The sequence below is a fragment of the Halictus rubicundus genome, chromosome 5 (genome assembly GCF_050948215.1).
Source record: "Halictus rubicundus isolate RS-2024b chromosome 5, iyHalRubi1_principal, whole genome shotgun sequence".
NCBI lineage: Eukaryota > Metazoa > Arthropoda > Insecta > Hymenoptera > Halictidae > Halictus > Halictus rubicundus.
The window spans coordinates 3,252,521-3,279,241 of NC_135153.1; positions in this window are offsets into that span (position 1 = coordinate 3,252,521).

The following is a 26,721-nucleotide window of genomic DNA, read 5'->3' on the forward strand; positions in this document are numbered from 1 at the left end:
CGCTGCGCGCGATAATATTATTACGCGAAAGTGTACACTCGCAGAATAAAACCAACATATTCGGCATAAACTTCCATTCAGGGGACCAAAAATTTTCGACTTTTCTGAATGTAATATTATACAATTCGACGAAAAAATGGTAGAACTTTAAATTCTAGTGCGCGGAATCCAAGTTTCAGTATGCAGAGTTCACTGGTTCAATAGTTACGCGTGTTTACAGTTGGCCGATTTCAAGCATTTTTGACAGGTAGATTTGCAAGCGTGGTGGGGCCGGCCTTCTCGCGGCTCCGCTCATTGGACGATGTCTGAGTACATACCAATATGACGGTGCCCTTATCTGTCAAACGCGCTTGAAATCGAGCAACTTCACTCGCGTATAACTTTTAAACGAGCGAACTCCGTGCACTGAAATTTCAATTCCGCGCATCAGAACTTAGAGTTCTATAATTTTCTGGTGCAGTTCTATCACATTACATTCAGAAAAGTTAAAAATTGTTGGTCCCCTGTGTGGAAGTTCAGCCCACGTTCGTGTTGTCATTAGGTTCTCATAAGAAATACACCCCGGCGACAAAACTGCTAGGTGATTTCAAATAATTCTTAAGTTGTTGTAGGAATAAATTTTTCAAACAAATGTTGCATGTTTTTCCGGGGAAATATAGAGTATCCAATCTTTTTCACCGGTAATGTAATCTACAATGGCGCAGAAACGGTGGCATGAATTACAAGAGATTTTCGCAGAGACAATCCTTCTTCCTGTATTGGTGGTCTTACTTGGTAATTCATGCCGTTTATGGCCTCCGTAGAACCTATTAAAAATGTTTTAGAAGCGTTACTCTTATCAGGAGAATAAATTGATCCGGAGGATAAAGCGCCGGGGAAATTGTAGGACGCAGCGAAGGATAAACGCGAGAGAAATATTTCTACAATGATTCATATAAAAAGATTAATATCCGTCTGTACTGTAATTTGATAGTTTTCACGATTTCACGGACGAGGGCGTCGTTCGCAAAAGGAGAACGCTGCTCGTGGCGCGAGGTATGAAGACATCGTGCTTAAGGTTATAGCTGGAGGAACATTAAAAAGAACGACAAGCCATCCACGTTTACAGCACTCGAAATTGTCAGATGGCGCGAACATTTCAATTCGACCATCGCGCGCTGCTACGTGACGCGTCCAAGAGCCAGCCACCGGATTCATTCAAAAACCGTGGCTCCGATTCAACAAACTTTTTGACACTGATTCACGTTTACGACTGCTGTTCGCGGAAGCTCCTCCCGTTTGCCACGGTGTTTCCCGGCTAGCGAAAATCACCGCAACAAAGGGGACAATATTACGGCAGGATGCGGCTGCACAAAGACGTCAAAGATGAGGAGACCCCGATATTCGATTAACCTTAATGTACTGGTAATGTCGCGGCTACTATCCCGACGAACGTTATTACGTTCTAACGACGTAACGCGCGTTACCATGCACAACGATGCTGGACGTACAGAAACGTCCCCAGCCATTTCCGACTCGTTTCGTTTCTGTGCGCCTCGAGAATCGCAACGTTCAAAGCAGAAACGCTGTGCTTCGACATTATTATAACTCGATTATTTTTCTGACAGAATACGGTGGAATTGTAGCACATTGCGCTTACATTGTACGTGTATTGTAGATTTGAACCATAAAAAGCTCTGCACAAGAACATGGCCAAGTTAAAATCCGAGTAAATCGCAAATACTGAGATTTCTCAATATACCGGGTGGTTCACGACAAACAGGCCACCGAAATAGCTCCGTTGGGATTAGAGATAGAAGAAAATGTTAGAGAGAAAAGTTGTACTGTTAAAGGGGGCAAATATGGTGATATAAAAAAATGTTCCTATTGTAGTCGTTTTCAAGGTCTTTTGAAGGTCATCGATGATTTTCAAATAGCACCACATATTTTTAACTTCACAGTGTTGTAGCTGATGTCAAGACGAATTCAATGATGTGGTACACTATGACCTTCAAATGACCTTGAACTAGAAAATTTATGATAAAGCACACACACACACGCACACAATGATAACTTCAAAATGTGCAATCATTTTATTTGAACTAAATTAAATGTTCGAAATTATGACCTTGAGCAATAACACAAACATTTAAACGTTTTACAAGGCAATCAATTGTACTTTCAATTGTTTCTGTTGGAATTGATCTACAAGATCTAATAATTCTTTCTTGCATGTTCTCTGGTGTAGTCGGTTGATCACGATATACATCATCTTTGAGTGTTCCCCAAAAAAAAAAAATCAAGAGGAGTTAGATCGGGGGAACGAGCTGGCCATAGTATGTGTCCATTACGTCCTATCCAGCGATTTGGAAATTTATTGTTCAGAAATTCTTTTACGATACGTGAAGAATGAGCAGGACAGCCATCGTGTTGGTACCACATTACCAAAATCCTCACTGGCTAGGAGAAATTGATCATCGAAGACGCTGGTCCATTAATGTGCGGTGTGGAATCATAGGGCAACAAATAATTGGGCCTTATTTCATTGACGGCACATTTACTGGTCAAAAATATGATACGTTCTTAAGAAATGCATTGCCAAATTTATTAGAAAATGTGCCACTAAGCGTTCGTCAGACAATGTGATATCAGCACGATGGATGTCCAAACACACTACGCTCGAAGGGTGAGAAGTACACTTAATTAAATATTCCCAAATGGATGGACAGGACGCGGTGGCACTATTTGCTGGCCACCACGAAGTCCAGATTTAACACCCCTAGATTTTTTCTTGTGGGGAACATTGAAAAATATTGTATATTCAGATGCACCAACAACACCGGAACATACGAAGCAACGAATTATCGCAGCGTATGCTACACTAAACGCTCCAACAATTGTTATAAGACGTGTAAGAGACGCAACAGTTCAAAGACTACAACGTTGCATCGCTGCAGATGGCCGACATTTCGAACATTCTTCATGAAAAAAATAAAAAGCATAAAAATTGGACATTTCATTAAAAAAAACAAAGGTGACCTCTATATCTTCTCTACGCCTCCACTTGCAAGAATATCATTTATACCATGTTATGTAGTTTCTTAACCCATTAACGCCCAAGAATTTTTTTTAAATAAAATGAATAAAACACACATAACTGTACAAGGTGTCAAAAAATTATATGTCACGGCCACCATAGCGTGATTCTACACCTACGATTTGGTGGAAATTGACATAATAAACTCCTCGCAAAATTGACCTTGACCTTGAAAATCAAGGTCAAAAAACAAACATTTTTTTGTTTAATCGTGTTCTACTGGTCATAAGGCTCAACTTAGTGAAAGAAACCATGGGTCGCATCTCAACCGTTCTCTTAAAAAATGATGTTGCATTTCTTATAATTTTTGCAGCTTCTTTATTTGTAAATTTTTTACATCCAGCGCCAATATATAAATAAATAGCGTACTATCATACAGCGGTTACCATCAGTAAGCTATCTCGTTGGGTATGAAATTATCATAATCATGATACTCCTATTTCTCTAACTACAGAATGAAAGAAAGAAGCTGCAAAAATTATAAGAAATGCAACATCATTTTTTCTTACATTTATATGTAAGATATTTATTGCAAGTAAATCTATATATGACAGTAATAGAAAAAAAAAATAACAGGAAGCGATATATATATATATATATATGTGCTCAATCGAGTACAATGGGCTTATGAATGGTATTGGATGAAACAGCCTCTTTCAGTACACAATGTAACCTTACACTTAATGCATGCCCATCTCGCCCTCATATGACTATCGTTTCTACACTGCACTGAACGGATATTCTACACTGTACTCAAGCGAGTACAATGGGCGCTAACGGGTTAAACCCTACAACTTCTGTAAGTAACGTTTTCTTGTATTGTTTGAAATAACCAAGATATTCAAGTAGACAGAGCTTGTGGGACACACTGTATGTCGCCAAGGCCTGTATGATAAACGTCTCGAAATTATCCCCACTACGTTGGACGCCGCGCCGAGGAGGGAAAGCATATCACGGCTCGGGTATGTCTCCTGGACGATACAAGACGCTGGCAAGACCCGTGTTGTGGACATGTTTCGAGAATTTACTGTAGTGTAAATAAGTCTACTAAAATTCGTCGACGACAAAAGTTTGTCGGGGAAGAACAGCATAGAAAGAATAGTAGCGACGGAATGAAAGAGAAAACAAGCTACGAGCCCAGGTTTGTTTGCGTTAAGGGAGAAAGGAGTTTCCCAACGGGCAATGAAGCCAAAATTTCTTCTCGCGACGCGCCGCGGCTCGATTAACCCCCTGGCCGTGGATAGTAGGAGTCGAGATGGGAGGGTTGATAATCACTGGGAGGAAGCAGGTTGCGCGCCACCCTCGGTCGGCTAGAACATATCAGAATGCGGTGTCGCAAGAAGCCGACGTCGGGATGCTTATTGCGACAATTTGGCAAGATCCTTGGCAATATTAGCGTTCCGCCAAGCTCACGGTTATCCCCGTAGCTAAAGCACATTCCGACAACCTATTTTCAGTACGTTAGAAACTTAATAATATGTGGCGCTATACACGTACACCGACCTCGGCGAGCCATGCTCTGAGGCGTTGTTTCAAACGAAGAAATAAAAGGGTCCGAACACCGCGGAAGTCCTGTGTGCCGCCGCCTCCGCCGTCGAGATTGTATCAGTATTTTCTTGACCGCGTCCTCCAAGACCGCTGAAACTCCGTAATTACTCTTTGCGCGCGGAAAACCGGCAAAATTGTTTCACCAATTTTCCGGCACGCTCCGATTCAACGCACTCGTTTTTGCTTTCTAAAAACTCGTATATCTAACATATTAAAAAATTAAGATACAGTGAATTCGCGATATATGTCAGCAACACGGGTCTTCATGTCGTTTATTCTCCAGGAGTCGCTTTCTTTGATCGGCGCCGAACGTAGAAAAGGACTGCGATTGTGATTTAAGGACAGGAGTATAAATGCATTCGTCCTTTATTTTATTAGTCAAAGTCACAGCGGCAAATGCTGTCGACGAGACATTCTACTATTCGAGGTGTCTCGAGCTTCTTGGCACCTCACGGTTTATACCCTGCGGTAGTAGGGATAATTCCACGACATTTATCATCCAGGCCTTGGCGACATATATCGCGAATTCACAGCATTTTGAACAATTGAAACGTAAGAGAAATTCGACAATTTTGTTTCGTATTAGATCGGTCGGAAAATTATGCGGTTTGCTCACACGAAGCATCGACCTACGTTGCGATCGTAGTCTGTGGCTATCTTTTGTTCTCTACAAATTATTCTGGAATAAATAAGCATTATTATTTGTGATTCAAAGTGCAACCTGAAACATGAACATGACCTAGAACATGTCTGGTATCGCGGCGGTAACGTGTATAGGGAAAAGTTGTTCAGAATGATCACCTTGACAACATATTTCAAGGTCATTGAATTATTTTAATTATTTTCGTAGTTCAGACTAAACGCAATTTTGCCAAAATTTTTGTCATTGCAAATCATCTGGTAAACTAATCCAGTTTGACAAAAAATTGAGGTCCATGTGGTCCATTTATAGAAAAAGTTGTGATTTGAATTGTGTACTATCAATTACGAGACTGACTTTATATTGAAGATTATACAGTGCAGTCTTTACTCGATATATGTACCAAAGATCTAGACGATAAAAGTCCTAGAACTATCCCCACCGCCGCGGGGTATACCCCGTTGGGGGCCATAAAACTCGAGTGGCCTCGGTGTGAGTATATTGGTGTGAGACCAGGAGATCACTACTAATCCAATAACAAAACTTCTTTATTTGCCATAATTTTTCGTAGGAGTTTCACCAAAATATTCGTGGCTTTTTTAAATGAAAATGATACCTAATATGATGTAATTCCGATAATATTTACTTGTAGCCGATATACCATATGTCCCTGGTCAGACCCGCGTTTTGGACAAATATCGAGTAGACACTGTATACACCTACGAACAAAAGTAAACGTCTAGCTGTTTCCGAAGCAGACGATCGTCGGATTGAAGAAAACAAAAGAATTGTTAACCATTGTGCCAGTAAACGATACAAATTGCAGTCGAATCTCTCGGTAATCTTATATTATTATTTTTTCACTCAGAAATGAGCAAGTTTTCAATTTATTTCTCGCCATTGTGTTTTAATTTTAATAAAATTTCGTTTTACTGAGAAGTTACAATGGAATGGGATAGTATGAAATTACACGAATAATAAAGATATATGATTTGACGGTCACTGGGACGAGCGGAGAAGAATTATAACGAGTGTACAGTGATTCTTGTGCGCTGTGCTATTATTAATATCATAAACTGAAATGCACTCCTGCCAAGCAAACACGTGTTCCGTAACCATCCGTCAAATTAGAGGACGCGTGTAGAGCCTAATAGGCATAAAGTAGCTCGCATGTACGCTGTCGGACTGAATTTTAGAAAAATTCTGCCGCCTGGGAGGCGAACGCGGCGCACGTCGAAGAATGTATACGAGCGAAACACAAAAGAAGATTGCCCGAGGGTCCGATGTAACGAAGGCCGTTGTACTTACAATAACGTATTGTCTTAGAGCACCGTGCACCAGCAGGTGTATTGTATGCTAGTCGCTTTAATCATCTATGGTGAAAACAAGCTAACAGTCGCATAGAACAGCCGGCTGGTAGAAACGATGAGGCTGTACCCTCATCTCACGAGTTACGCGCCAACACAACACTCTACCAAAAGGAGGTGACCTCTGCGGAAAACTGGAAAAATCAACCGACCCAACATACTCACCCAAGGACACGGAATGAAAGCTTGCGTTAAGTGCACGCAGAGGTCCTTAACAATTGTGCAATTACAGAGATTTCTCTATGTATGTCGCCAAGGTTTGGATGATAAAAGCCGCAGAATTATCCCCACTACCGCGGGGTAAACATAACACGGCTCGGATATGTTTTTTGATACACGACGCTGGCAAGACCCGTGTTGTTGACATATATCGAGAATTGACTGTATGAAGTTGGTGGAAAAATATTTGCCGTTTTCAGTTTAAACAAAAATATTGTATTTGCTTGAAAGGGGTGAGAAAGGAATGGGGGTTGGAGGGGTTGTTAAGGAATTATTGACGAAAAACACAGACCAATCGGAGGGCGACTATAAGAAGCGTTTTTTTTTTAATTTTGTGACATGCACATCCTATTTAGTTATTTTTTCTTACTTTCAGTAATAGCGGAGATTATTTTAGTGCTCGAGTTAAAATTAACACCCTGCATACAGGGTGTTCATTTGAAAACTTTCCAGCCGAATATCTCGAAAAGTATGAAAGTTATTAAAAAAGTGGAAAACACGTGTCCAACGATTTCGAGGTGGAAAGAGGGGAGCAGTATCACCTTTTTATTTGGGTGGCGTTTTGAAGGTCAACTTTGTTTTTTCTATAACACTTATTTATTCAAGAATAAAATATAGCCTTTTTCCATGGAACAAAAGCGCAGTATATCAAAAATTGATTTTTTTTTGGCCGGTTTTTAAAAAAAAAAAACTGTGCGTTAAGGGGCTAATTGTACTACGATATAGTATCTCTTATTACGATGATTCATACTTGATTGAATCTTACAATCTTATATTGAAAGACATGCAGTATAAACAAAAGATCAAGAGAGGACAATTTTGTTTTCAAACGGTACGTGCTAGTACAACTGGAAAACATCAACAATTTGCGTCAAAGAATTTTACACAATAATATGTCTCGCTCTACTTCTCTTTAAATATCTCCGAAACTAGTGCGCGGATAAAAAAAAGTATCCTACCAAAATTGCTGGTCTTTTTACGTACAATAAGATCCCATAATAAAAAATGTAGGTTTCCATTTCAAAAAACAAAGGTGACCTTCAAATGATCTTGAAAACGCCACCCAAATAAAAAACTGATACTGCCCCCCTCTTTCCCTTTCGAAATCTCTGAACACGTGTTTTACCCTTTTTTAATATCTTTCATACTTTTCGAGATATTCGGCTGGAAAGTTTTCAAATGAACACCCTGTATAAAATTTAATTTTCTATTCGATAAGAGAAGTTGTAGCCTTACCGCAATTTTGCTAAACGATAATAGAGATATAAAGATTCGCAGTCGAGCTACGGCTACGCGAACGGTTGGCGAGCCCAACGATGGCAGCGAGCATGTAAATAATTTTTCAGCGGTTATCCCGGAATTTATTTACGAGCGTGGCCGATAGTCTTGGTGAATATCAAATGAAGCCATTTTGCCGGGCGAACGTTAGAGGATATACAAATTCGAATAGATTTCGCTGAGAAAGGGGTGGATGCAGGGAAAATATTCGTCCCCTGACAATTTCGTAGAGGAAGAGAGCGGCGTGCATGCTTCCCCGTCACGAAAACTGAATTTAAGGGAGTATTTTCAGTTACGAATTACCTTGAAAGTTGACTTTGGATCTTTTCAGCCATTCTACTCTCGCGCGCCGTCCCAGAATTTTACCTACAATTTCTATACACCGCTGCCACTACTAACATTCCAGGGGTCGCGTAGCGCATAAAAGCTAGTCGTTGGAAAACGTTCACGTAGGGACACGAGCGAAAGACGACTGCCTTAGGCAGGCGTGCAACGTGGGTACATACGTTACGCCGTTTTATTTCGTCATTGTTTTCCCGGAACTTTTCGTCCGTTTCTACGAGCACGACGACTTACTATTTCCCCCGACGCGACGCAACGCCTTTCACCCGTGGTCCATACGTTTCCCACTTTTTTCACCCCCACCCAACCCACTTCCTCCCCCTCTCTTTCTGTTTCTCTTTTTCCCGTTACTCTGCTTGTATTTTTCTCCCTCGCCTTTTGTTCGATTTGTTGCTTTTTAACTTTTACATTTCTATTCGTACCTATTGGATTTCCACTGCTGACGAGATTTCACCCCCCCCCCCCCCCGTACAGTAGACCGAGGCGAATCATTTTCAGTTTGATAGTAAAAAACTAACAATAAAACTTTAGACAGGTTACTACGATAAATTCGCTTTCTGGTTTTGGATGCTGTTCTTTTTTCATTTTTCGCGTTTTTTTTTTTTTAGAAAAACTATTAAACTCCTTGCATTAGGATTTTGCACGCGTATTTGTAGATATTTACAAAAATTACATGTATTTTTTTTATTTTAAAGGCGAGTCGAACACACAATCGGAATAAAAATCGCAACTTTCGTTAATATTGACTTTCTTTAACTATTTACTTCCAAGGGTGTTCCAAGGGAACGCCCCCTACAAGGGTAGTTTTAAAAAGACAGTTTCGCAATCTAGAATACAAGTAATACCGGAATTAGATTCTACGATCCCATAAACCTCTAAATGAATTTTGTTCTTTGCAATGTTGGCTGACTATGCGGCGTTAGGATGACTCGAACTTTGCGTTGCCATTGGGCCAATTTGTGCAGGAATTTTCGGCAAGCTGCTTACGTTTTGTGGAACGCCAATGGAACTCTTTTAGCTGAGTAGGACTCCGGTTGGCCGGTACTTCATATTTCTGTGGACGGGGCGCCGTGTCATATTTCCGGCGGCTAAGCAGGAGGAATAGCGAACAGAAACGGAACGGAACGGAACGGAACGGGACGGGACGAAATGGAATCCCGTCTGTGGGCTCGTCACGCGCGACAGGAACCACCAAACGGCTCGGTTTCGCGAGGGTCGTCGAAGTGGAATAGGAGGCGGCAGACAGCCCAAGACGGAACGCCAAGGCCTGCCGGGATTATTTGCACATCATGCCACTGTGGGGCTTTACCAGGATACTCCGCGATCGTATACATCAATCGCGGAATCCGAAATTTTGGGGTGCGCCGGATTACAGCTTAACAGCGTGCCGACGACAGTCGCTCTGCACTGTTTGTACACATGTACTACAACGCCATCGATCCAAATAAGATGGCGTTCAATGACCGTCTGTTTAGTTGTCAACGTACCGAAAGTATTCGCCGAACACCGTATTACCAATTTTCGAAAAAATTGTAGTACCCCACCCCTAAGTCGGCGATTCCCAACCTGGGGTGAGCAAAAAGAAAATTAATAATGACGGGAAAAAATCATATATCGACAAAAACACCTTAAAAATACCTTCTATCCGCAAATAAATAATTTAACCCTTAGCGCTCGAACGGCGACTGTAAGGCGCCACTAAAAATTGCTGTGTGATTATTCAAGATATTTTTTACATTATTAAATTTGTTTGTATTCAATAAATTACTAAACACTTCAGTATTGTACCAGTAAATTGCACCATTTTCGTATGTGTAACATGAAAACAAAATATATAGAAGGGAAATATTTTAGGTCGGAAGAAATCTTTCGTTTTGGAGTTCGAATAGCTTCGAGTGCAAAGGGTTAAAATAACGCTAAAATAATAGAAGTACTTTTATTTATACGTAAATTTTACATTACAGGTAAGTGTGTGTTTTTTAGGGGGGGGGGAGGGTACAACTGATACATCTAAACAAGAGGTATGTGGGACAAAAAGGGTTGGGAACCGTTGCCCTAAGTCAATGATATTGCTCTACGATCCCAGCCAAAACGATATAGGACGTGGACGTTTGACCTTGCCGTGACCTTGAAAAGACCTATACAGATTACCATTGAAATTTTTAGTGCAAATCTGTATTTTTGTTTTTGCATAAACTATTGTCGAGATACAAGCGACCAAAATTGTAACTTTCTTCTGTAAACGTTTAATGGATTGTTTGAAAACCATATATCAAAAATAGATATATTTTGCATTGATTGCAAGACAAAGGAGCTGCGGAGACATTTATTTATTTCTGTAATACATTTAATGAACTGGGAATAACGCAACGGTCTTTTTAAATTCTCTAAATGTTCTTACTGTCTTGCATTTGAACTGATTAATTATGTATGTCATACATAAATGCACGAAATCGAAATTGGAAAATAAAGGTTGTGTCCATTCGGTATAAATGGAAAGGACGACGAACAATATGACATGCAATGACGTTGATATGTCAAATTGAACAGTAAGCTTCGTAAAAATACGATTTTTAGACGGCGGGTTCAGTTGTCGATGTCTTAGTTTTAGACTTGATATTAAAAAGTCGAGTAGGAAAAGCTCGATGCTTTATTTCATCCAACTGTTCCGGTCTTCGGCACTCGCGACGGGACACATTTCGACGTTCGTCGTATCTCCTCCATTGGAAATGACCGGGGGTTCACGAAATTTCTATCCGCGAGTCCGGATATCGTATTTTCCACTAGCCGATGCGGATATTAAGAATCGATGGCTGAAACATTATGCACAAGGTCACCGGATTGAAAATACCGCCTGGCTGGGGTGCTGCCTACCTGTTCCTCATGCCACATCAGAATTCAACCTTTTCTCGATGGATTTGAAACGCGCGGCCCGATACGAGGAAATTCGTCGGCGTATCCGCTTCTCGCAGTTCTAATACCGTGCTTATGATTTATGTATCAAAATACATATTGCATTGGGTCCCTTCGTCGCATTAATGTTGACATTGATTCCGTGGACGAGGCGTTTCGGGACCACGGGGGGAGGGGGTGGGGGTGGGGGAGCAGCGACCAGGAACTTATACGGGAGTATTTGTATGCGGGGTCGTCCATTGTAAAAACCGAACAGCACGATGTGAAATGACAACCGTTTGGAATCTCGCGATATCCCTGAGAATGTTGAAACGAAACGAAACTAACGACGGACACGGAGGAGCAAACGAAACATCGTAAGGAAGATTCACGTTGCATAACTACAGTCTCTACTCGATAAATGTCCCAAATGTCTAGCCTATAATTGTCCCGGAACTAAACCCCTTTTATTACTGCCGGCAGTGGATCAAAGATATGTTCTAGCCGATAATTGTCCTCGGCCAGACCCGGTTTTGGACAATGATCGAATAGACACTGTATTTTGTTTGTTGTACAAAATAATGCAGCACAGTGATGAACAATTGTTTCAAGCGATAAATTGTAATTTCAGTATTTCGCATTTTATACGTAAAAATACTACTTTTCCGTTCGATCTATCGGACACCCCGCGACAGAACTATAAGACAGTGTCTATTAAACAAGCAAAACGAATAGTGTGTGATAAATTTGTGATGCTAAATAGTTAATAAGCCACGCAATTAGGTAGATCAATAGTGGGTAATCGTTCGAAGTAGGGGGTCTTTACCGATTTCAATGACCTTGAATTATGTGGTCAAGGCCATCAGTCTGAAGTTCTTTCATTTCATATCTTTTCCATCGACTGTAACTTGATAATGCGTTAGCAAGTCGACATTAAGCTTTATCGACAAACGTCATAATTCGAGAAAATATGTGTACATATGTGAAACTGTTATGTTATCAAAAACAATGATTTTGTACGATTTTTGTTAGGCCCTCCATATTATCCTCACTTTTCTAGGAGGCCCAAAAATGACTTATTTTCATGATAGCTATTAAATTAAATGAAATCATTTTTCTTTTGTTTCCGCTTTTTAGCACACATAACCTCCTGAGTTTGCCCACATGTTAGGCAAGAATTGAAATGAATTCAAGTCATGACTCAGAATTTAGAAAGGAATATAAACCTGGGAGCCAGATTGCCACTGCTTCCTCTACAATTTGATGTCCAAACAGTGTAAAAAGTTCGAACTGCTTTAAAATGGAGATTTTCTATAGAGCTCTTTAATTTATACCGGTTATTATTGAACTTCTTCCACTGCCGGCTAATTTCTCTGCAATTAATTGTAACTGGGCCGTGGATCCGACCAAGAGAAACGAACCTAACGGCGAACCTGACGTCATACCGTCGACCATCCCCGGAAAGAAGCGACCGCGTGTAATCTTAAGTAATGCGTCCCATTCGTCAGTTGTTAAATTTTCCAGCGGCGCGTGAACAAATGGCTGCCGGGGTGGAGTTGCAAATCAGGAATTTGTCAGGGCGGGTCGTTCTTTTAAACGAGTGTCCCCGCCCGGTTTCAGAACTCGCGGGCATTTCGTCTGATAACGCTTTTAAATTTTCGTTAGCGCAGCCTGCACGACGCCGTCCCCTAAACGACATAAAGTAAGAAAAACGGTCACATGCCGGAGGAACACTGGCAGACATCCCCGCGTTCCATTCAGCAACTCGGTACATTTATATTGGTCGTTTCGGCGGAGTCTCCGCGAATCTCGAATAGACCGAGACCTACTAGCTGCGGAATTACGGCGCTACTGGATTTCCGTGGAAATAACAAGGATTTTCTCGATAGCTGCTACCTTGACGCCGCTATTGCAACTGATGTTACTTAGGCGGAATCCTCGCCTTGGTAGCATCAAAACGACGAAGTCCTTCCATTTTCTTAGTTCTAACCACGGATCGAACACGCATCGAGAATTTTTACGAAAAGCGTTCTAATGTTACAAGTAGACAGCCAATATTTATCCAAAATAAAAATTCCCTACCTGAACAAACTGGAACCAAATAAAAATTTATTTTCTTTCTTAATATTAGGGGGGCCCATAAGTAATCAATTATTTTGAAATCTTAAACAAACTTTGTAGTAAATTCAGATTTTTATTTCTTAATTTATTATATAATCTCCATCCTTATCAAGGACAGTTTGCCATCTTTCCTGCAAATTTTCAATCCTCCTCTTATAGAAATCCAGGGTTCGTGAAGCAAAATATGACTCAAGGTGCCTCCTTGCTTCTTCTACAGAAGTGAATGTTTTATTTCTTAAATAATGCTGTAGAGATCTGAAAAAATGATAGTCAGAGGGAACAATATCCGGCGAGTACATTGCAATTCTTTGACTTTTTCCTGAGTGAGTTTGGCTGTATGGGGCCGGGCATTGTCAATTTGCAGTATTACACCTTTTCCGTGGACTAAAGATGCCCTCTTTTTCAATAGTGTTGAACACAGCCGTTGTAATTGCTGACAATACCAAATGCACAGTAACACCTTTCTAAGTGATGTAGGGTTATAAATGAGACACTGTATTAGAATGATTGTTTAGAGTGACTGTGGACGCGACATCGTGGCGCCAACGTGTTTGGGTCCTGCGTGAAAGGAAGTTTGGGCCGAAGTGTGAAAGAAGAGTGTTTGGGTCTCGGTGACAAGAGTAAAGTGTTTAGGGGCGCCAAGCGCAGGGCGTACGTGACTGTTTAGTTTTTCCGAATGGATGTGAAACGGATAGAGAGAGAACGAGAGTGCGAGAGAGGAAGAATGAAAGAGAGCCTTATTATAAAAGGGACGAATGCGAGGGATGTTAGGTCAGTCGAGAGAGAGTCAGTCGGTAGAGCGTGATTAGTAGAGCGAGAGTTAAAGAGTAGCGAGCGAGTGTATTAACGAAGTATCGTGTTATTAAGAGTATAAAGGACTTTAGCGAAATCGGTGCGAAATCACTCCACCCGTTACGTCACACCTAGGACGTAGGAGTTTCCTTTAAAATATTCCTACAGTGATAAGCTAGGTTTAGGGGTTGATATTGCGGTTTGATTTGCAGAAAGCCATTACTTGAAACGCTTTATGTCATTATAAAGAATCCATTTTTCATCTCCGATAACGATTCTGCTAAGAAATGGATCTCTAGGAAATCTGGATAGCAATGAACTGCAAATTGATCGACGAATATTCTCGTTGGTCTCAGAGAATTGATGCGGTACACATATTCCTTGCCTATATGCCTTTCCCATTTAGTGTAGGTGCCTTTGTATAGTTGACCATGTGGACCCAAAGCTTCTCGATAATTTTTGTATACTTAATTTTGGATCAGCTTCCACTAGAGATTTTAGGGTGTCATTATCAACTTCAACTGGTTTTAAATTACACCTACTCATTTTTGTCATAGATGCATAAAATCCGCTGTCATAATTAGAATAGACATAGAAACCAAACAGAATGTTCCCTTAATAATTTTTGGTAATTATTTACAACAGTAAGTTTAATAATTCTGTCTCCTCTCTGATATGTAATATGTCGTACAGCCCGACATTTTGAACAACTTTCTTCTTTATAAAAGTTGTCACTCGGCTGTCGTTTTTTTTTTATTTGGGATATTCGTAAAAAACTGTTAGGATAACTATAGCAAACTCCATGTTTTCCCAATGACCGAATTCGTCATATTCTAGACAAAATGATGTTTGTTGTAAACCTTGTATAAAATCTTATATAAAATCACTTTTTTCGCGTGCAACAATTTTTTGCATACTCTCCGCAGACGGATAAATACAATCGCAGAGATTGACGTTCATCCGACTGTTAGTTCCGTTTGAAGAAATGCTGAAAAGCGATTCAAAGCACAAGGTCGATCTCTTTTTCCACAGTCCACTTATTTCTGAATGGCAACAGAACTAGCAAAAGAAACATTGACGATCATCATTTTCCCATTTCAATTACAAAACCATGGAAGTCTTTGAATAAACATAACGAGTCTGAATGTGCTCACAAAAACTCCTCGAAATACGTATGGAACATTTTGTGCAGCTCAGAATTAAATCTGAAGGCGAAACGTTTCTTCTTTCGTTCCATTTCCTGTCACTGTAGAACCGGCACTGTCTACGGTATAAAAACCTTACACAGTATTAACGGTAACGCGTGCTAAAGTTGGAGAATCTCTTTGCCACCGGCTGACGCCCCGAGCGTTTTAATTGGCCAAGGCAGTAACAATCTTCCACATGGATACGGTCTGCGAGCGACATATGCTTCCTTTAGAAATTTTTCCCTTTCTGTCGCGCTGACTACAGCGGGATAGGAAAGAAAAAAAAAAAGGAAATTTCAAAAGTCAACGGAATTTTCCGGCTGACTCTTCTGAGATGGCGCCTCTACGGGTAGTACGTTTGTATTTCTAAAATGGTTTTGCGTAATATGCGGATGAAAAGTTTAAACTTTACCTTGAATTTTCCCGATGTCAGTTATTAACACGTTGAACGCCACGTCAGCCATATGTGGCTGACGGAATTATTTGTGCAGGTTTTAAAATGAATTTTTACGTTGATGTATTCATTGTACTAAACTTAATTAGGATCTGTAACATGCAAGAAAGTTGGAGGATTACTCAGTATCGTACATTTAATTTTTATTTCATTAAATAACTTACTTTGATTTTATGGAATTTTTGGGGTTTCTAGAGTAGCGTTCAAAGCGTTAAGGGTTGAAAAAAATTATTTATTTTTCAGGGGCGGTTTCCGCAAACAACCATTAGACCACCTTCAAACAAATGAGGAATAATATTATATGACGTATTTATTATAAACAGGGTGTCCCACATAACACTTTTCACGATTTTTTAAGTACTTGTGATAATCTGACAAACAAATATTTTCAACAAAAGTTGATCGGTTTTCGATTGGCTATACATTGCAATAAAAAAAAGTTCGAAAAAAATTATTTTTTATTATTGTCAAAGTCACCTTCATTTTTTTAAATGGCTCTCTGTATTTTTGACTTAACAGTATTATAGCCCGTATCAAGACCCATTCAACGACCTAACATACCATGACCTTCGGATGCCTTGAAGGCAATGAAGTGAAAATTTCAAAAATCGTGAAAGTGTTACGTGGGGCACCTTGTATATTAGTTTTAAAAGGGTCAAATGAGTGAAACATTGTTGAATAAGCATTGCCTGTAGAAGAGACAGAATTACACCCCACTACACCCTCATTACATAGAACCTGTAAGTCACAAACAGATGATTCCTATTCAGTAGCATGGGTAAACTCAATTTTCTCGGAAACGAGGCGTCGAATGAACAAAATTGACGCCATATTTTCTTCAACCCTTCACAAGTGTATCATCAATTCTGGAACACCTTGTATACAGAAAAATAGTTCAATTTCTTTCATTTTTCAACCGTTCCAGGGTATTGTAAATATCTCGTGACATTAGACGCGGGACGATAGGGGGAACGAAGTACACCATCACGGGATGCGATACATCTGAAGTAGTAGTGCAGTGCTGGGGACGGTTGGGGCCCCTCAAACGCTTGCTTCCCCCACCAACCATCATCCTTCCCCTCTTTTTCCGTGCAGCACGCACCTTCGTCGCGTTCGCTGGTGTCTTCGTTGCTCCACCGTATGTAGCTCCGTAGCAATACACCACAGGCGAAGCGCGTCTTTTCTCCATGGCAACGGTGCTTAAAGGAAGGGGACTGTGTGCGCTACGGTGGGGATGGTTTTGTCACAATTGAGGCAAATGTGCCCAGCCCTATTAAGGGGGCCGGCAGGCATTTGGCCTTGACTGTCACGCTATGTTACGCTGTGCTTTCTTTCCTAGACATTTTACGTCTTAAATAAGTAAGTAATCAATTAAAAATGCATACCACCGTGTTTGTACATGTCTTTGCTACGTCTGTACAGAGCCTTTTTTCGATACGAACACTAAATCTCTCGAAATTAAGAGAATCTCTCTGCGGCAGCCATCTTGTGACGTCATACTTGCTTCAGAAAGCGAGTTTTCTGCCGAATATTACAAATGACTCCACGATGAGGTAGCAATTCGCAATTTGGGCTTTGTACAGACGTAGATTGGACTTTTAGGAAACACAAGTGACCAATTTTAAACTGCTCATTGCAATATTGAATTTGTCAAGATTTTGATCCTTGCAAGTTCATATACGTATATTGCAGAGAGATTCTCTTAAGTAAGTAGTGGTAAGGCTTCCTTGCGAATTACTTTCGCATTCCGTCCGAGTTATGGGACATCATCGACAATACGATAATCTAACCATTGTCGCCAGATGAGGGGAGGTATCACGAATTGAGGGAAAATAGTTACCCCTTCTCTACCAGTACCGGTTTAGTCACGTGACATTGTAACGCAGACCCGACAGAGAGACGCCACGCGTTACGTGACCGATCCGTGGCGATAGCGTGGAGGAATTCGCACGGTAGAAGGGGAAATTAAATTGGGGGAACAAGTGTTGATCTGGTGGCACTCCTGTTCACTCCTAGTGGCACCAGTGTCGCCAGATGAGGGGAGGGAGCACGAATCGAGGGGAAAAAATAATCCCCTCTCTGCCAGTACCGGAGTATGCACGTCAGAGATGCCACGCGTCACGTGACCGGGCCGTGGCGGAAGCGTGGAAGTGGGAGGGGAACTTAGAGTGGGGACACAAATCCTAATCTGGCGATTATGAATAAGAGAGAAGGCGATCTTGCGAATTAAACGGACCGCCTTGTCGATCCGACGACAAAACCGCAAGCAAAGCAAAATCGAGCGGGCGCTGTCGGGGCAGTACGATGACAAAGGGGCTTTCATCGGGCGAAAGTCCGAGGGTCCGGTTTATATTAGGTCGACAACGAGGCGACATCGCGCCGGCGGATAACGCACGTAACTGCGGAATTCCTGGGGACCTGGTTGCATAACGGAATTCCGGCTCTTTCCCGCAACCGGGCCGTCGTAACGACGAGGTAAACTTTTAATACGGAATTCCTCACGCGACGCGGACGCCGCGACGCGACGCGACGCTACGCGCCGATACGCGCGGAATTCTTGGTCGACGCAAACGGACACGGAATTAACTTAGCTCCCGGGTTGAACCGGCTCGCCGCGCACCGCCGAAATTAAAACGCTTCGCGTACACGGTAAACACCGGCCTGAAATACGCTTCTGCGGCTCTTAACTGCAAATAGAGGAATCCGGATTAAGGTGAACGAACTCGGATATTTCAAGGATATTTGACGGGGAAATGCTCCGAGACGAATTCAATTCCCCAAGAAGTGTAGCTTCTCGAGAGGAACGCCACCGCTGCGTTTGATTTCGGAGGCTTTGTTTTACGCGAGCCAGATTCGATTTAATTGTTGAGAACGTTAGTCGATTACACGTTTCAGCGAACCTCGGCAAACGAGTCTGTTGACAAAGCGAGTGTAAATTGATTTTAGTGCTCGTTAGTATAATTTGTCATTTGCTGAAGGTCCTTCTTTCGTGGAAACGGGGGTGGGGATAACTGTTTCGAGTGAAACGCACTAAAGATTAACCCTTTGCAATCGAAGCTATTTTAACTCCAAAATGAAACATTTCTTCCGACCTAGAATATTGCCCTTCTATATACAGGGTGGTTGGTAACTGGTGGTACAAGCGGAAAGGGGGTGATTCTACGCGAAAAAAGAAGTCGAAAATATAGAATAAAAATTTTTCGTTTGAGGTTTTGTTTTCGAGAAAATCGAATTTAAAGATCCGTCGGGTTCGCGTGCTTTAGTATGCGCAGGAAGTAGAATTGGTAGGTCATGATCAGACGCAGCAGACAATTCCTATCAAATAACACGCGCATTGGCTGCATTTTCAAACTCAATGTTCTCGAAAACGAAGCTTCGGATGAAAAAATTTTATTCTATATTTTCGACTTCTTTTTTCGCGTAGAATCACCCCCTTTCCGCTTGTACCACCAGTTACCAACCACCCTGTATATATATTTTTAATGTTATACATATGATACATACGAAATGTTTAGTGATTTATTAAATACAAACTTTACAGGCACCATTCCAGTGCTAAGGATTAAGTACGATCTGTCAACGATCGAGAAACATTAGTCTGTGACACAGTTTTCTTAATGTAACATTCGAAAATGTATATGTGACGTATCAAAATGAGCTGGGAAAATTCCGTTGGAAAAGTAACAGTAAAAGAATCATTACAATGCGATTATATTGCGTTGCTAATATTGTACACTGTGCGAAATTTCTGTGAACTCAATTGATTGATTAACGGAAGCGTACAGATAAATTTCAAAAAGATTTTCGAAGAAGTACCTTTCTAGACGGCATCGAACGATTCTGTTCCGATATACAAGGAGTTAATGTCCTAAGTTGAGTAGTTAGTGCCTTGAGGTAGTCAACGGAACGGTCGTTACGTAAATATATTCGTAGAGACCTGAATAATTTCCACGTTTAAACTTCATGTACCGCAGAATTTAGACTTTTATGGGCACTTTGGTATACAGTGTAACCAGTATTTCTTGGTGTGCACGTTGAAACCCTATTTAGAAACCAATTTGTTACGGGTCAAATATGATGTTTATTGCCGCATATTTCATTTCGCCACTTTCCCTGCTATTCGAACATTCTGTTATCCGCATGTCGCGTGTTTGTGCAGGATGAGCATAAATTATGCTCCGCAACTAGTGACGTGGCATTTTATCGTCGCAAAAACGAAAACTCAAGCTGCTACCTGTGGCAAATAAGTATAAAAATGATGTTTTCTTGGAAAAATTTTTAGCACACTTCCTTATTTAAGTAGACATTACCATAAAAATCATAGGAAATCTGAATAAATTAAATACAGTGAATTCGCGATATATGTCAACAGCACATCAATGTCTTGATGCCATTTATTCTCCAGGACTCACTCACCATTCTTTGATTCGTGCCGAAAGTAGGAAAGGACAGCGATGCTCGCCGCCGAGAAGCGTAAATACATTCGTCTTATATTTTATTAGTCAAAGTCACAGCCGCAAATGCTGTCGACGAGATCCTACTATTTTTTGTATTATGTTACACTCCTCGACTTCGTGACCCCTCACGGGGTACACCCCGCGGTAGTGGGGATAATTCCGCGACATTTATCATCCAGATCTCGGCGACATATATCGCGAATTCACTGAACTGTTTTATTGTAACGAAATATATTTGAATCGTGTTTAGGTAATTCTAGTGTTAAGGTTATCGATACATTATTTCCAATTTATTAAACTGATTAAAGACAGTGAGAAATCTGTATTTAGCTCGTGTTTCCAAAATAAAAAACAACCCAGTAACCTAGTAATAAGATTTAATGATTTCAGGCGAGCAGAGGATTACATTGGAGTACGAAAATTAGTTGCGACAAGGATTAATCGCTGTTAAAATAGACGTCGAATCTGCACAGTAGCGTACTTGTTGTTGAAACACAAGTAGCCGGCAAGGCGTTATCAATAGGAACCCGACAATTCCCGCTACAGTTACAGCACAAGCTCTATATACCGTATTCTATTTCCGAGTACAAGGCCTCTGGGAGGTGACCAGCAGGTTGACCCCAACCTCACAGAACCGGATGGTTAGCCACGAACCCGTTCTCCCATCCGGTCAACCGGTCTTCTCTCGATAAGGTTCGAGTTCTGAACTTGCACCCTCGGTTTTCTATTACCAGGTGCCAAATGAATTTCAGCCGAGCGTGACCAACGCCGTACACTTGTAATTACACCGACCACGACCAAACACACCGGTGAGTGGTGGATGTGAATTGCTTCCACGTAATTCTGATAAACTGTATAATCTTAAGGGGTTGCATACCTTTCGACGAACCGGAAACAAGAGAAATCCAACAACTTCCACCCTACATAAAATTGCTTCTTCTTTCAAAGATTAGTACACAGGGTGTTCATTTGAAAACTTTCCAGTCGAATATCTCGAAAAGTATGAGAGATATTAAAAAAGTGTAAAACCCGTGTCCAAGGATTTCGAAGGGGAAAGAGGGGTGCAGTATTAATTTTTGTATTTGGTTGGCGTCTTCAAGGACATTCGAAGGACAACTTTATTTTTCCAAATAGAAACCTGTATTTTTTATTATGGGATCTTATTGTACGTAAAAAGACCAACAATTTTCGTTGGATACTTTTTTTTCCAGTTGTACTAGCACGTACCGTTTGAAAACAAAATTGTCCTCTATTGATCTCTTGTTTATGCTCTCTGTCTTTCAATATAAGATTCTACTATTTAGTCAAGTGTGAATCATCGTAATAAGAGATATTATATCGCAGTACAATTAATTGTATAAAATGGTGTATTCTTTAGAAGAACGAGAAGAAATAATTTTTATTTACGGAGCTGATGAGTGTGCTCGTCGAACTGCTGCTACGTTTAATGGGAGACGTCCTGATATACATGTTTCTCATACGTACGTGTTACAATTAGTTGCAAAGTTTAGGGAAGCAGCATCGGTGAGAAATTTAAAAAGAAACTAGCCAAAATTCATAAAAAAAGCTGATCAAATCGAAATTATAGGGCAGTTTACTGTGAATCCTATTAGTTCAATTCGACCAGTTTCAATGGTAACTGGTGTGTCAGTGGGATCTGTGCACAAATTACTTAAACATAGCAAGTGTCGTCCTTATAAAATGCAGTTGCATCAAAAGTTATTAGAAGATGACTTTGACAGGCGAATTGAGTTTTGTGAGTAATTAACAAATGTGATCAACGTCACTCCTAATCTAATTAAAAACATTTGTTTTAGTGACGAATGTTTTTTTTTTTTTCTTAAACGATGTTATAAATCGTCATAACTAGCATTATTGGAGCGACGAAAATCCACATCTTATTAGAAAAAGTAATACTCAATGGCCGGAAAAAATAAATGTTTGGTCAGGCATTTTAGGAAATGCTATTATAGGTCCTCTGTTTTTCCATGAGAATTTGAATGGCAATCTGTGTTTAAATTTACTGGACGACGTCATTGATCCACTTGAAACAGAAAGTCTTGAAAACCAAGGAGATGAAAACGGCAATTTTATGTTAAATGAAGAACTTTTGTACTTCCAACATGATGGTGCTCCCTCGCATTACACGTTACCAGTTCGCCAGTGGTTAAACAATAGATTCCCACTAAGATGGATCGGTGTTATTGAGTGGCCACCAAGATCACCAGGTCTAACTCCAGTCAACTTCTTTTTGTGGGGACACTTAAAGTCTGTTGTTTATAAAACACAACGAAAGCGCCAACGATTTACGTCGCAGAATTTTTCAGGAATGTAGAGCTATTCCAACAAATGACTTCAGAAATGTTCGTTCGGAATTTGAAAATCGTCTGTATTATTGTTTGGAAAACAACGGAGAACATTTTGAGAATTTGTTGTAGTTATAAAGAAATTGTAAACTTTCTCGAAGTATAAGTATGACTCGCTCTACTTCTCCCTAAATATTTCCGAAACTAGTGCGCGGATAAAAAAAAAAGTATCCTACGGAAATTGCTGGTCTTTTTACGTACAATAAGATCCCATGATAAAAAATACAGATTTCCATTTGAAAAAACAAAGTTGACCTTCAAATGACCTTGAAAACGCCACCCATATAAAAAATTGATACTGCCCCCTTCTTTCCTCCTCCAAATCCTTGGAGACGTGTTTTACACGTTCTTAATATTTTGCATACTTTTCGAGATATTCGGCTGGAAAGTTTTCAAATGAACACCCTGTATAGATGAGAGTACACGAATTTGGGCAAGCACATAGTGTGGTATTTTCGCGACCTAATTTTATTTGAAGAATTATTCAATCAAATACAAAATACAGTGGATATTTATTTCAAGTAAATTTCAAATAACCAAGTAATCTGACGAAAAATGATTTGTCTGTTCGAATAAAACAATACGCGTTTCGTATTTCAAGTAATATAGAGCCAAACATAAAATATTATTTAAAATATTAAAACATTAAAAAAATATTTTTAAAAATATTATTTTGTTTATTCTTATTTCTTTTCTATTTTAATGTTTGCATTAAAATAAAACATTTAAAATATTATAAAATATTATCTTAACTTTTCAAACAATTTATTCGCACTATGCCCGAGCATTGAACAGAATAAACGATTTTTGAAAATTGGATTTTTCAAATTTTATGATATGTATGTGCATACGTAGCCCCTTCATCGTTCTCACCGAAATGTATGGAGACTTTCGAATCAGTCTGCATATCGATGCAGCATACGTGCCAGGAGCGTATGCCACCATGTTTCAGGAACGATTCGACACGTGGATGTTCGCGTAACGTTATTTTCGTGCAGTTAGAGCGATGGCAGATACGTCGCACGCAGTTATCTCCTTTCGGCACTCTGGGTAATCAGAAATGCAGTAATTACCACGGTGTGTAGCGGCGCGAGTTCCCAGTCCAGGATTCAGGGAACCGTAAAATAGGTTGCTTCGCGCGAAGACAGACAAGCCGCCAGCAAAGTGGCGAAGACACGGGGAAGCAAACGAACGAGGAAGCAACCGGCGCGACGAACGGAAAGAGAACCGGCGGATTGAATGTAAGCGGCGGAACGAGAATTCGTGGATCATTGCGCGTTCACGCACTCCGCGAATAATACAGTGGACGAAATTGCTATAATAACACTACTGTTCTCAATAAAAAATGTTTGATAATACGACTAACAACCAGTACTAGGGTAAGGGGCCCCCAATTACTGTGGGGGTACCAATTACTGTATATGTACAAATTATACTTACTATGTTTACACTCGTCGGCGTTGGAGGACTCTCGAGCTTCGTGGCGTAGTGGGGATAATTCCGCGACGTTTATCATCCAGGGCTTGGCGCCATATATAAAGAAATCACTGTATTTTTAAAGAACAATGAATATTAAAAAAGAGGTATTACATTTTTTCATCAAAATTAGTTAATAATAGTAATATTCATTATGCTTAAAAAATAAGTATTATATAATTAATATAGGCTCAGTAATTCGTATCCCCACAGTAATTGGGTCCCTTACCCTAAATATAATTGCAACAACTTATATCTTGTAACATTTTATTTAAAAAAAAACTTCAGTCGAGCAGTAAACATTTATAATGTGTCAACAAATCCTCGAATACCCTATACATTACATATTTGAATATATCGCTTAATATCAGCTTGCACATTCAAGCGTATTGCAAGATATAATGCATTCATGTTGCAAGACATAAGTTGTTGTAATTGTATCATTGTTCTCTACTTCTTAAAAACAAAAATACCTCATGAAATACTATGCGAGTGTACACTTATGTTCTAATAATAGGGCTTGACAATGTTAACATTGAAATATCTCCCAAAGTTATAGTTTTTTTTCCACATAAATAGATGAATACATTTTTATTCGGAACACCGAGATGCATCGACTAGTGCATAAAAAATTATATGATTCCATTAAAAAAAATAAATATGACCTTCATGTGTCCTTCATGCGTACATTCACAAACAAAATAACGGCACTGGATTCGTGTACATCTTCCAAGCTTTTCTAAATTTAATGAAGATAATTTGCCTCTTTTATCATCGAATAGACCATTTAATAAATATACTTGGACAATAAAATGTTTCCATGTTTTCCCGATTAAATGGCTGTGGGCTGTAGAACGTATGAGTAGAGTGCACCGATAATATTGCGGACGTTCGTTCCGATATATCCAGCCCCAATCTACAACATGGATGACTGGGGTTGGGGATATCAACAAACCCGTAACTCACGATGCGGTTATGGCTGTTTAAATGTTGAATCGTCGCGCGGGAAGCTCGTTCGCGGTATGCTAGATTAAAAAATAATGGGATCGCCGGCGTTACGTTGCGTCGCGTGTCGTCGGGACGCAGCGACCGGAAATACGAGGTTATAAATTTTTCATTCGATTGTTTTTTGAAACTACACCAACACATTTTCACGGCCCGGCCGAAAAACAGAAAACGGCAGAAACGCCGCGGCTATCGAGTCTGGGTAAAAGGGTAATCCGAGCGATCGCGGCTGCATTTGGCACGACTCGTGCAAACATATTTACCCGCGACTCGTAATTTGCATTTTAATTACTCATTGCCCGGGCAAATATTGCGGGCCTTGTTATGTGGCGGGGCGTAGGTTTCGCTCGGACCGCGTCGTCTCCGCTCGCGGCCGATCCGCGGAAACGACGATTCACCGCGGATTCCGACTAGAATGCGACACAGACTTAATCAGTATAGTACGGACAGCACAGATCAGTACAGACGTTGCATCTTATGGGCATTTTTGTCCAGGCCTCTTCACGAATTTAGGTGTATTAGCAAGAACTGAATATTCTGTATACCTCATTCTTACTACGGGTGCTTAATATGATTTATAGGCGACAAATGTACGTAGCGCGTGTATTTGAACGGTGAAAATAGTATTTATCAAGTATGCAAAAACACGAAATATAGTAAAATTAATTTGATTTCTATACGTAACACTATGTTTATTACCCATTTTCAAGAATGCGTTACACAATAGTAGAGAAACCGGAAATGGTTATCGTTAAATTGAACACTAAGATTGAATATTACGAAGCCGTACTCTAGTCGGTAGTCAACCTACGAATAACATTTGTGGATAGAGATAAACGTACAATGCGATTGAATGTTTATTTATGTTCTGTGATCCTTATAAGTAATCACAAGAGCGGTATGCCAACAATCAGAGACGACACGAAACTACTTTAACAGTGCTTTGAGACAATTTATTTTCTACTCCAGTTGACCTTGAGTGACCTTGAATGACCTCCATAATAGGTCGTTGTATTTGTCTCGAAACACTGTAACAGTATGTAAATGAAAAACCATACCGCTCCATTTTAAAAAACAGAGTCGACCTTCATATCTCCTTGACGTCTTCGCCTATAAAAAAATTAGTAACATCAGATTATGAGCGCCTCTGGTTCAAGTTTAGTCTGATGCATTTTTTGTTATTTTCATAAGCAAGCGAGATATTCGGGTGACCTGTTTACGATGCCCCACCCTGTATACACATATATATGGATATATCATTCGGATTGTATTTACACTAATTTTCCGTTAATATAATTGTAATGGCAAGTAACTTTCATCGTTCATTACACAAGTAAATATCATCGGAACTGTATCATATTTGGTATCATTTTAATCAGAAATATTCCACAAATATATTGGTGAAAGTTCCATAAAAAAATAATAATCAAGAAGTTTTGTTATTAGATTAGTAGTGGTATTGTGTTTACACTCCTCGGCGACCGAGGCCTCTCACGGGGTA